The sequence below is a fragment of the Parasteatoda tepidariorum genome, chromosome 6 (assembly GCF_043381705.1).
Source record: "Parasteatoda tepidariorum isolate YZ-2023 chromosome 6, CAS_Ptep_4.0, whole genome shotgun sequence".
Taxonomy (NCBI): Eukaryota; Metazoa; Arthropoda; class Arachnida; order Araneae; family Theridiidae; genus Parasteatoda; species Parasteatoda tepidariorum.
This window is the reverse complement of record NC_092209.1, coordinates 6,001,545-6,013,079: the sequence shown is the minus strand read 5'-3', so window position 1 is coordinate 6,013,079 and position 11,535 is coordinate 6,001,545. Positions and strand designations below refer to the sequence as shown.

General features: G+C 33.2%; 2 protein-coding genes across 6 annotated transcripts in view; one reads left to right on the top strand and one right to left on the bottom strand.

Annotated features, from left to right (window-relative positions):
* Window positions 1-11,535, top strand: part of LOC107439260 (coiled-coil domain-containing protein 92) — an 879,443-nt gene that overhangs the window by 559,962 nt on the left and 307,946 nt on the right. The window lies entirely within an intron of this gene.
* The window catches only part of LOC107445416 (Glucose transporter 1), a 306,620-nt gene that overhangs the window by 178,323 nt on the left and 116,762 nt on the right, over window positions 1-11,535 (bottom strand). Inside the window, exon 3 of the mRNA XM_043050490.2 lies at window positions 1,821-1,959. The gene's annotated coding sequence lies outside the window, so the exon portion shown is untranslated. The remainder of the gene's footprint in view (window positions 1-1,820; window positions 1,960-11,535) is intronic.

The window sequence follows — 11,535 nt, the reverse complement described above, 5'->3', positions numbered from 1 at the left end:
TTATAATAAATTTTTAGTATTTCACCAAATGCAGCCATGAGGGATATTAAATTATTTATTGCAAAATCTTTATTGCCACTATCCACTGCAGGTTCACAAGCTCTGGCGGACGTTACTGGTCAAGAAATTGATTATTGTGAGCGGCCTGTGATCCTTGCGGGAGATTTTAATGTGAATTTCTCGTTATCTGAAGCTGAAACATTATTAACCTTTCTTAAAGACAAATTTGGATTGGAAATGATAAATGGTAGGAATGATCCAACAACCAAAGGGGTAACTACCATTGATGCAATTTATGCAAGAAATATTGAAAAAGTAGAACTCAAACATTTCGTATCTAACTTTAGTTATCGTAATCCCATTGTAAATGTTATAGATTTGGATATTTCTCCACTCGAAAATGATAATTAAAGAATGCGATCAATTGTGAATTGTAAGCAATGTTAATAAAGTTTGTCTTAAAGAAACAATATGATTTCACTAAAAATCAATTTCTACCCCTTCCTATTTTCATTTCCACATTACGAAGTTTCACTTCTTCCGCGCGGAGGGACTCAACGCACTATTTTTATTTATATTGGTCACGTCTTTTTCTTAATACGAAAAATTAACGCAAAAAACAATGAAAATGTGGGATTTTCTCGAAACAGAGGAAGAAGCGGACAGATTCCTTCAAGAGAATGGCTTTTTGTCTGAAATCGCAACTTGTGATAAGAATCGCTTCAGTCATCGCGAAAAGGAGCTTTTTGAAGTGTGCGCTGTTTATTTATTGTTACAGCGAAGAATTAACTTCAGTTAAATGGTGGAAAAGCAGTTGGAAATCAGACGGGAATAAATTCATGCTTGAAATTTGTGTGAATTCTTTGCTTAAACGTTAAAGAAGGAGGACCTGGAATGATTGTCGAAGTGGACGAAAGTATGCTTACGAAGCAAATAAAAACAAAACAATTCGGGATGGATTCTACCACAATTATGGATCCTCGGTGGAGTTTGCTAGGAAACGAACAAATGTTTCCTTGTGGAGGTGCCAAACCGATCCTCTAATACTTTCAAATAAATTAAAGAAAATATCGAAAAAGAAACTATAACATATTTCGATTCATGGAAATCATACTGCACTAGTAAGCTCGAGGATGAAAGTTTCGAACATTTCAAAGTGAACTATAAATACAACTTTGTCGATCCGGAAACTAGAACACACACGCGAAAAATAGAGAGACTGTGGGGCATAGCGAAATGGCGAAATAAGAAACACAGAAGAACGACACGCCATCATCTCGAAAGTTATCTCGCGGCATTTATGTGGAAAAGACAAACGGAAGCCTCATTTGAAAAATTTTAAGCGATATTAAAATGTTTATGCCTCCGAAGTAAATTTTTTTAACCATTTATTAATTGTTTCTTTTATGTGTATGCTGTGTGTTGTAACCAATAAAGTCAGCTTTGTATGATTTGTTCAGGCGATTGTGTGTGTCACCAAAACGTCTGCTTGGTGAGATTTGCGCCGGTGTAATGGAAAAGTACCGTTAAGATTTTTAAAAAAAACTGGTTACATAACTTAAATAAGTTACACAAATGCGGGTTAGTTCAATCAAAAAGTCTTCCGAGAAGAATAGTTTGCTAAATCCATGCGTACCCTTGTCTACTGGATTACATTTAAAATTACAAGGCTTCGAAATTGAACATTGATAGCAGTAAACCTAAAAAGAGAGACAGGCTATTCGAAGAGGATTGTAAAATAATTTCAATTTGTTCAATGTTTGCTTATCGAAATAAAACAATTCGTTGTCATAAAAAAGTATTCCATTAAAAAAACTGACCTTGGCTGCTTTCGTTGGGGGTTAGGGTAAACCCCTTTTCACTCAGAATGCCCTTTAAACCTTCTCAGGAAATTCTTCCCCCGCCTTTTCTCTCTCATCATTCGAACACAATCTCTTCTTTTTTTAAATTTTATTAATCCTGTAAAGAAAAAGAGAAAGAAATTATTTCGACACATATCAGAGATTTCTATAGTTTGAGAACTACACATTTATTCTGAAAACTGTTTATTACAAGGACAAAACTTGATTGTTAGAACATTCAATGATACTAAATGCGATTCTGGGGGATATTTTGATGTTAAAAATTGTGAAATGGATACACTGAAGTTTCAGAAGTACGATACCAATGAATCTCTTCTTTTTTCCTTTCTTATGCCATCTGCATGTATCGTGATTAAGATTCTCACAATTAAAATGTTAAGAAGGAATATGTTAAGAGAAAGAGATATTAAATATTATTCATAACTATTTTTTATCATAAAATTCAATTTACATCTTTGCAATTTTTCTTACTCAATTGTTTTTTTTTTTTGTTTTTGTTTTTTGTTTTTTTTTTGCGGAAGTTAGGCTATTTAAGTTCATAAAAATTGGCAGTAGGTGCTGGTATGTAATTCTTAGAAGGACGAGTAGAAAACTTTTCTTATTGATAGATTGCATTTTCGTAATTATACAAGATTTGGTTCTTAAAATTGCAAAAAATATTTTTTTAGCAAAGGTGTGCCAAAACTTTCATTAAAGTAGCGAAATGTATACCAAAAATAAATATTTTGTGTTTTATAGAATTGATCTTAAACTTTCTTGATCACCCCGAAAATTTGGAAACTTATTGCAATTATAGAAGTTAGATGAATATTACGAGGGTTGTTTGTTTTTAAGTAAGGACCGTTTTGTTGCGCTCACTAATAGGTGATGCGTGCGTCGGAACGAGTGCGCGCGTCGTGCCCTGGCATTCCTTGGGAGCCACCGTGCTCAGTTACAGCTGTGTGGGTAAACTGTACAGTCTGTTCTGTGTCTTTAAAATGTTCAAGTTTAACAAATCGCCTGTTGCGTACTGTCAGTGATGCGTTTTTAGTCGGCAAAAACCTGTCTTCTGCATACATTCACCGGTACATTTGTGACGTTTATGAAGCTTCCTACTGGCATGCTAAAAGGAAATTTTGCTAATGTTTCTCACCACAGCTCAGTCCCGAGCTTTATTTTGGACTCTTTTGACTGGGAAGTTTTATACTACCCCTCCATACAGCCCAGACATTGCGCTAAGTGATTTTTATCTTTTCCCATGTTTCAAACATCATTTTGGCTGCAAACAGTATAGCGACGAAGAAGACGTGGAAGAGGTCGTGACCTCTTGCTTAAAGGAGCAGGAGGCAACTTACTATGAAGAGGGTATTCTAAATCTAATTGTAAGGTAAAATAAGTTTTAAAGCAAACTTGGCAACTGCTTTGAAAAAAAGAGAAACGCATGTAGAATCAAAAAATAAATTTGCTTCATAAAATTTTTCATTCCATTGGTTTTAATTTTCAAACAACCCTTGCTTAAAAAAACAACCCTTGCATACCTTGACAGAGTTTAAACACATCTTCAATTATACATATGTTTATTTATTCATATGCATTGATGATTCAAAATCATTCAAAATTAAATTTATGAACCCAAGATTGAAACCGAAAAGCTTAAATTTTTGTATAATTTTTAATGTAAAAACAAAATCATCTAAAAAATACGATAGAATTAGCAGCTGCGTTATTATAAACCGAAAGTAGTTAATGATATCGGAAATAAAGTCAGACTAGGCTCAGTCAGGCTTTCAAATGCCTCTTGAACCTTTAAATTTCGGGAAGGTTGAAAACGCTTTTATTACCATAAACGTCACTAAAATCGCTAATAGGGTCACCAAGTTGGCGATGTTTACAATGTTAATGAGAACGCCTCTTCTAACGTACGAGTTGTTATTGTGTGCTTTAAAAATATGTAAATGTCACCAAGCAAAAAAAAAAAAAAGTTAAGAAATGGTGCTTGGTTAACAAAAAATGGCAGCACTATACTTTCTGAAATGCTTATGTGTTATAAAAATTTATGTTAGACAAGGATCACATATTTTTATCGAAAGAATACTTTTCATGTCAAAATATCAAAGGGGTTATTAGCATACACCAATGTATACACGGTATACGTTATTGGTACATAGCAATGCGTTATTTTATCTTTAATTTTTAATTATTTCAAATTTTTAATTTCTGTGACATATCGAAGTTCTGAATAAATATAGTAGACATGTGTATCTTTATGACTGGGAATTCCCAAGCAACTATCAACATATTACTAAAAATGTCCGGTGGAGGTGCTTTAGTACCGTGGGCTAACTGCTCATGCGTATTCGACTAGGTACTTTTATTTTCAATGTATTTTTTTTAAAGAATAGACTTTTTAATCCCTTTCCGGACAAACTTTGAGGTTGATGTTAATGTGAAGTAGAAAAATGAGGGAAATGTTGAGATTTTTGTAAATTCAGGTGATGAAAAATGAGTGTCTAAAAAAGTACGTGAATGAAAATTCCAAATAGAAAACTTATTTAATACAAAGCGGACTTTTTCATTTTCTTTACAAAAGACGAATTTTTTTTCCTAAACTCATTTTTAGAAATATCCTTTTTAATTCTAAAAAGGAGACTTCTTTTATTCCCACAATTGCNTTGAAGATAAAAGGGTCGGGACTTCATAAAAAAATCGAGTTATAGTAATATTCGAGTTATCGTACTTCGAGTTATAGCGAATTGACTGTATATTTAACTTTGTTTTCAACACTAATTTAAACGACGCAGCCAGCTACGTAACGTATAATATTCTATAAAGTACCAAAAATATTTTCACCTTATTATTGTTTTTGACTTTTCCTTGTTAGTATTATTTTAATTGATGTCCTAGCATTTATATGTGTCTTAAAACATGAGCATTTTGTCAGTCATTTCACTATTGTATTCAGCTCCATGCAAATGAATCGCATGATAAATGATATTTTAAAAAAATATATAATATTTGTCAAACAATTATATGAAAAAGGGAAAATTCATGTTAATGCTCATTTATTACAATGCACGCATCTTTTATCGACTCCTCCAATCCCTTCTTTCCCTTGAAAGAGTTGGAGAAGCGTCTATTCGTGTCATCAACAGATGCTATTGATTGGTTAAATGTTTTATCCCTTTTCCCCTACACATAATCAAAATCGTCCATCATTACATAATCAAAGTCCATGGAGCTCCGATGAACCTCATCTTTGGGAAGCTCGTTAAGCAGGGCTGGTTGGATAAACAGCGCCACCTGCAGGTCGGATGCCTCGATAAAATGAGTTTAATTACTTGCCAAGCTAGAAGAGCGTTTTGAATGGAGTGTCCACATTTAAAAGAGAATCTGCTGTTGGGAGAATAAATTCTTTAGCTCTCCCTTTTGTATCCCCCTCAACATTCGTTATCTTTTGCACTTCTGTTGTTACATTTCGAACAAGTTTTCTCTTCTTTTTTTCTTTATTGTCGAACGCGAACTGTTTTAACTTCGTTAAAATGCATTAAGATTTGCTTTGTTCTATAGTCTCTGTCAGCGGACGAAATCTGCAAATAAGACTTGGTTGCAAATGCCATTTTGTTTCGCTAATGGCGTGGTTTGGGAAAGATAGATAAAGGATCGTCTGAGCTGGAAGAATGGAATCTCTTTCGGTACTCAGCTAATTAGTTTGATTACATTTGAGATTTCGATTTAAAATTCTTGATTAACCATTAAAATTTGTCAACCCCATATTATTTGTTCTAAATACGACCCATCGTTCGGCGAATCTTTTCGAATAAGATTGAAGTAATTGAAAAGATATTAATAACGAATCTCAATTGTATATTATATATTACTGAATTTTATTGTGTATCTCTTCGTCACTGATCAATGAAATAGGTTTAAGCCACTCACTATTCACGTCCAGCTAGATATCTTATTAAATTCTTTAAAGAATAGGGTTGGGAGTTATAGGTGTTTATGAAGAGATTTTTGAGTGAAAAATTCTTCATTTGTGTACCATGAATAAGATAACTGCAAAAACTTTATACAGTTTACCAGATGACAAATAAGACTCGAATTCATAATCCTGCAGACATCTTGTTGAAGGCTCTAAAGTAATTAGAAAAGGAAATGAAACTAATATAAATTTCAAAGACATAAAAATAAGAACCACAAAAACCTTATACGGATTCACAATTAGCTATCGAATTCTAATTCGTTATTATAATCTTAAAGAAACCTCTTTCAAATCTCGAAAGACAAGTAATGGGAGAGGGTAGCCCTTAGTGGGAGATTTTTTTTCAGAGAAACTAAACAGAATCTGAGTGAAATAAAGGAGAATACTGAAAAAGCAGCAATCAGTCAATTGGCAATAAATTTCTTATTCATAACCCAATTGATGCTCTTATTGAATTCTCTAAAAAACAAGTAATGAGAAAAAGCTGGTATTTAAGCAAAACTAGTAATTTTTCAGTGAAATCAATTCAGATTTGATTGAAACGGAGATTATTCAATTGATATTCTTATTAAATTCTGAAAAAACAAGTAATGATAAAAAGCTGGTATTTAAGCTAAACCAGTTATTTTTGAGTGAAACTAATCGAGATTTGATTGCAGCGAAGATAACGCAATTGATATTCTTACTTAATTCTCTCAAAACAAATAATTGAAAAAGCTAGTATTTAAGTTAGACTAGTTATTTTTTTAGTGTAATTTACCCAGATTTAATTGGCACGAAGACGATAACAGAAAAAAGATTATGGGATTTAAGCTCATAATCTTATTGATATTTCATGAAATTCTCTAAAGAATTAGATTTTTAGCGGAACTACTCAAAATTTAATTCACATGAAAAAGAGAAACACCCGAAAAATTTACATTGACGATAACTATTTAGTGGAGTCTTATTCCTAAATAGTGTTGCTTGCACAACGACTCTGAAGATATTGTACTATAAAGGGCAGATGGCAGTGGGGGCTGCTCTAATTTGGCGTAAGCTGACCAGGAAATGGTTAGAGAGTATGTTTAGCTTCCAAAGCCAAATATATCCAAGGAGATGACGTGGCTAGAAGCATATCCAGTCTTGGATTAAATTGCCAATAAAGCCTTCAGCCATTCTTGGCAATTTAATGCAAGAATGACTTAAGGGTTTCCACGTAATCTCCATGTGTGTCCTTAGCTATGGGCATATGGGGTATATAGACTGCTTCTATAGATTCTACATCTTAGTTAACTTTGACAACTTTGTCATTTGATGAGAAATGACTCAATTGATTATATGGTTTTTGTTTTAAGCCTTTTCTTTTCGAAATAATTTTTAAAGTTTTTTTTAATCCTTTATAAGTTACGTTATTCTAGTTACGTTAAAATATTTTTAGGGTTCAGAAAGACTTATAAAAGCAAATGAATTTTGCTTGTAACCTAATATAATTTGATATTTAGTAACTTTTTTTTGGGGGGGAAGGGGGTGGATTTTCTGAACTTTATTTACAGTGAAGAATTAGCTAAACTTTTGAACTTCTGTGCTTATAAACAACCGAATATATGAATTCAGTGTTTAGAACTACAAAAAGTCCCGCAGTGGACTGATTGTTAAGACACGGTTCCCAGCAGATATCGAAGTCAAGCATCACTGGCTGCGGTCAGTGTGCGAGTGGGTGAACACTTGGATCAGTCTGCGTAGGGACCGAGGGTGTGGGGTATTGGCCCTTATTGAACTGTTCTACCGTAAAGTGCTCGACTTCGCGTGCAGGTCGTCGGCTACCAAAGCGGGGATGCCACCCCCTCTGCAGTGGAACAAAATTGTGATGGCATGTCCTCGAATTATCCTCAGTGATGTTTCCCAGACCGTCGCCAATAGCCCATTTTGGAGCTCTAGTGTGACATAAATGAACTACAACAACAACAACAGAACTACAAAAACACTCGACGAAAAATTTTAATCGACCGAACACGTAACGAGCAAGAGAAAATTGCTCAACAGTATTGACCTCTTTTCTTGACCCTCTCCCCTCGCTAATCTCTACAGTTTATCCACATTTATGAAAAGCACTCGATGAAAAATTGACATTTATGAAAACAAAGCATTTCATTGGTAAATTCTGAAATTACCAAATCATTGGGAAGAAAATAATCGACATTAGAAAAACGAATGAAGTAGGTTGGAAGTGTACGCCCCCGCGACCTTATAAAGAAATTTAAAAAAAAAAACTAAATTTTGACATTTGTAGGTAGGTACTTTATTTAAGTCGCACTAGAACTGCACAATGGGCTATTGGCGACGGACTCGGAAACATCCCTGAGGATGATCCATCGTAGTTTAAATCCTGTAAAATGGTTCCCCTGATTCGGTATCCCGATGATCTTAAGCACAGTCGAGCTCTTTACGGTAGAACAGTTTAAGGAGGACTGATAGTGCAGCCTCAATCCCTACGCAGGATGATCAAAGTGGTCACCCACCCGCTTACTGACTGCAGCCAGTGATGCTTGCTTTACTGGGAACCGTGTCCTTACGATAAGTCCACTGCGAGACTCAGCATTTGTAAATTCAAGACATTTTTTGTCGAATCAAAAAATATCTCACGAGTCAAAATTTACCAATCACTGATTTTTATTAAGTGGTTTATAATCAACCCTTTAAAATTTTGAAGAAAAAAAATTAAATTTAAGCAGATCTTCCGAAAGGATAAAACAGGGGTTCGTTTTGATGTCATACATTGGGACAGTATTTTTTAAATAACGAGTAATAACGAGGATAAAAAAAAAAAGAATTATTTTAGTTTGTTTGCATTATTGACTATTTTTTTTAAAAAAAAAATAAGCATTTTAACTGAAATTTTATAACATATACATGACTACGAGGACATTTACTGTTATGAGTTGCTACACAATTCTCAGTCTTATCCTGTGCCCTGTATAATCCAGTATATCAAGTACAATAAATGAAAAACACACATTACTTATTATCAGACTACGAAAAAACTATTTATTTATTTTTCATTTATTCTGAATTATACATCTTTAACTAAAGGCTACTACGAATTTAAGAAGATATGAAGTTACATTAAAAGTAAAATATGCGAGTTTCTTATTGTATTTATCACCAAATAAAAGTCAGCTGCACAAATAACCAATACTATATTCTAGTAGAGCATTCATTTGTTCTTTTTTCCATATATAGAGTATAAATTAGGATAACATCCGCACCTCTTTGCCAAGATTACTGCTTCTGCCCGGAAAACACAACATCCCGGAGACAAAAAAATATATAGATAAAAAATAAGAAACAGGAGAGGAAATTTACCCCTTCTCCCCGGACATTTAGTTAGAGTGATTAGGGGGGAGAGGACTTAGGAGCCAAGCTTGGCCACGATGACGTCGGCAGCAAACAATAGATGGGAATGAAAGAATCGTCTGCGAAAAGGAGATTAAGGTGTACTTCTAGCTCACTTTTTCTCTCTTTTCTGAAGAACGAAGGAAGACGACGGGGAAAGAAGAAAAAAAAAAGAGAAACAGAGATAGGGGCTAAAAAGAAAAGAGATAGGAAAAAGAATAGAGTGCGAACCCGGGGGCTGGTACTGGAAGGGGCCAAGGAAAACACATTAGCCATATCGATTGCAGTTGATTGGGACAGAGAGGGGAGGAAGGTCCCAAAAGAAAAGAATATCTCGTGGAATTTGTAATTAAGCTCAGATGTTTTCTTTTGTCGCCACCTGCAAACGATAGTATCAATTCTTTATCGAGAAATATCTTTTGGGAATTTTCTTCGAAGAGAACCTCTCGCCAATTTGAGAGAAGATAAAAGTATTAGCTTAGATAATCGGTTTATTTTCGAACTGTGAACCAAAATTAAATTATAACATTTAACTTATTGTGTATAGTTGATTTATGTGTCTTATTATGGGGAATTAAATTAATAAATATTTGGCTGTTAAACTATGAAAACGCCGCAACGCACAGCAAAGCATTTCCAATTCAAACACAAGTAGTTCAGATTTAAAAGGCTTAGTGGAAGAGTATGTTAAGTTAAAAATTTTAGCGTGAATTTTAAGAATGAGATTTCTCAAAGATCATGTCAACGTACATTTTTAGTATAAATTCGAAGACAGAGAGCTTATTGAAAGGACATTTTTAGATACATTTCTTAGCTTGAATTGCTAAGAGAAATATTAGAAGAGCATGTTGAGATACATTCTTCAATTTAAAATTGAAGCGAGTACTTAATGAAAGCGAATGGAGGAGCATGTGAAGATACATTTTTTAGTATAAAATTGAGGAGAGAGTTTAATGGAAGAGCATATGAAGATACATTTCTCAGGTTGAATTTGAAGAAAGTGCTTAGTAGATCATGTTGAGATACATTTTTAATTTAAATTTGAAGACAGGACTTGGAGTAAGAACATGTAAAATTATATTTTTCTTTTTAGTTAAGATTTAAGGAGCTTAGTGGGAGAGCTGAATATGATAAATGCTTGTGAGTTTGAGAATGTTAGCTTTAGAATTAAAGAAAAAACATAAATATGTTTTTTTTTGAAGAGGTGTCATAGTTTTTACCTTGGACGCAACGAAAAGACACGTGGATGCATAACGGATATAGTTTGCTATGTGCGTTTTAATAAATTTGCATAGCACATTATGGACATTGAGGAAAGTTGACAGAGCTTGTAATATGAACAAATGGACACAACTCAAAATGCACGCTACAGAAAATAAAAATTGTTTTAAAAATATTCTTAAAGAAACGGTCGATTGTTAAGGAAAATATAATCGTTAAGGAAAATGAACTTTTAAACCACTATTGTGACTACTTTATTTTAGAACTAACAAGGCAATAATGACTATCAGCAGTATTTAAAAAAACAAAGTAAAATTGCATTTTTATTTAGTATGTACTATTTTTAAGACTAATGTAGATGTTAAAAACTCGTATTCATTGTTTTACATTAAAAAAGCACGTGTATACTTTCATTAAGGCGTATTTCAAGCTAAAGTTCATTATCTTGAGTAGGCATTTTCAGCTATGCCAATTTCGTCAACTCTATCCATATATTCGTCACATCAACTCTTGTTATTGAATGCTATTTAAATTGCAAAAATTTAACGCAAAACTTTCAGCAATTCATTATTAAATAATTTAATCCACGAGTGAAATGCTCTTAAGATGAAAAAAATATCATTCTGAATTCATAAAAAAATCTAAAAAGTGAAAAAATTACTAAAACTATGAATAATGCTCTATAAAAGTAAAAACACAAAAAATTATAAAAAATGATGATGAGAATCATTATTTTTTGCTAGTTATTGCAAACTTGAATATTTTATGGACAGAAAAGTTTTTTTACACTTTTTTAACTTTCAAAATGTTAAACAAATGCTTGAGCTATACGAATGTAAGCATTCCAAAACAAATTATATCGCTTGAATTGTGTAAAAAAAATTAAAATCAGATTATTTGTGACCATTTATTATTTTTCTTACATCAGTAGTTGATACCTCCTTATTAATTGTTAAGAACTTTGTGAATTGAACTGAGAGTATTTTATCGTTTCACACATGGAGTTTATTTCGAAGTTCAAGAACTGAAGTGTGAGCATTTTAACGTTTCACACATGGAGTTTATTTCGATGCTCAAGAACTGAGTTGTGAGCATTTTACCGTTTCACACATGGAG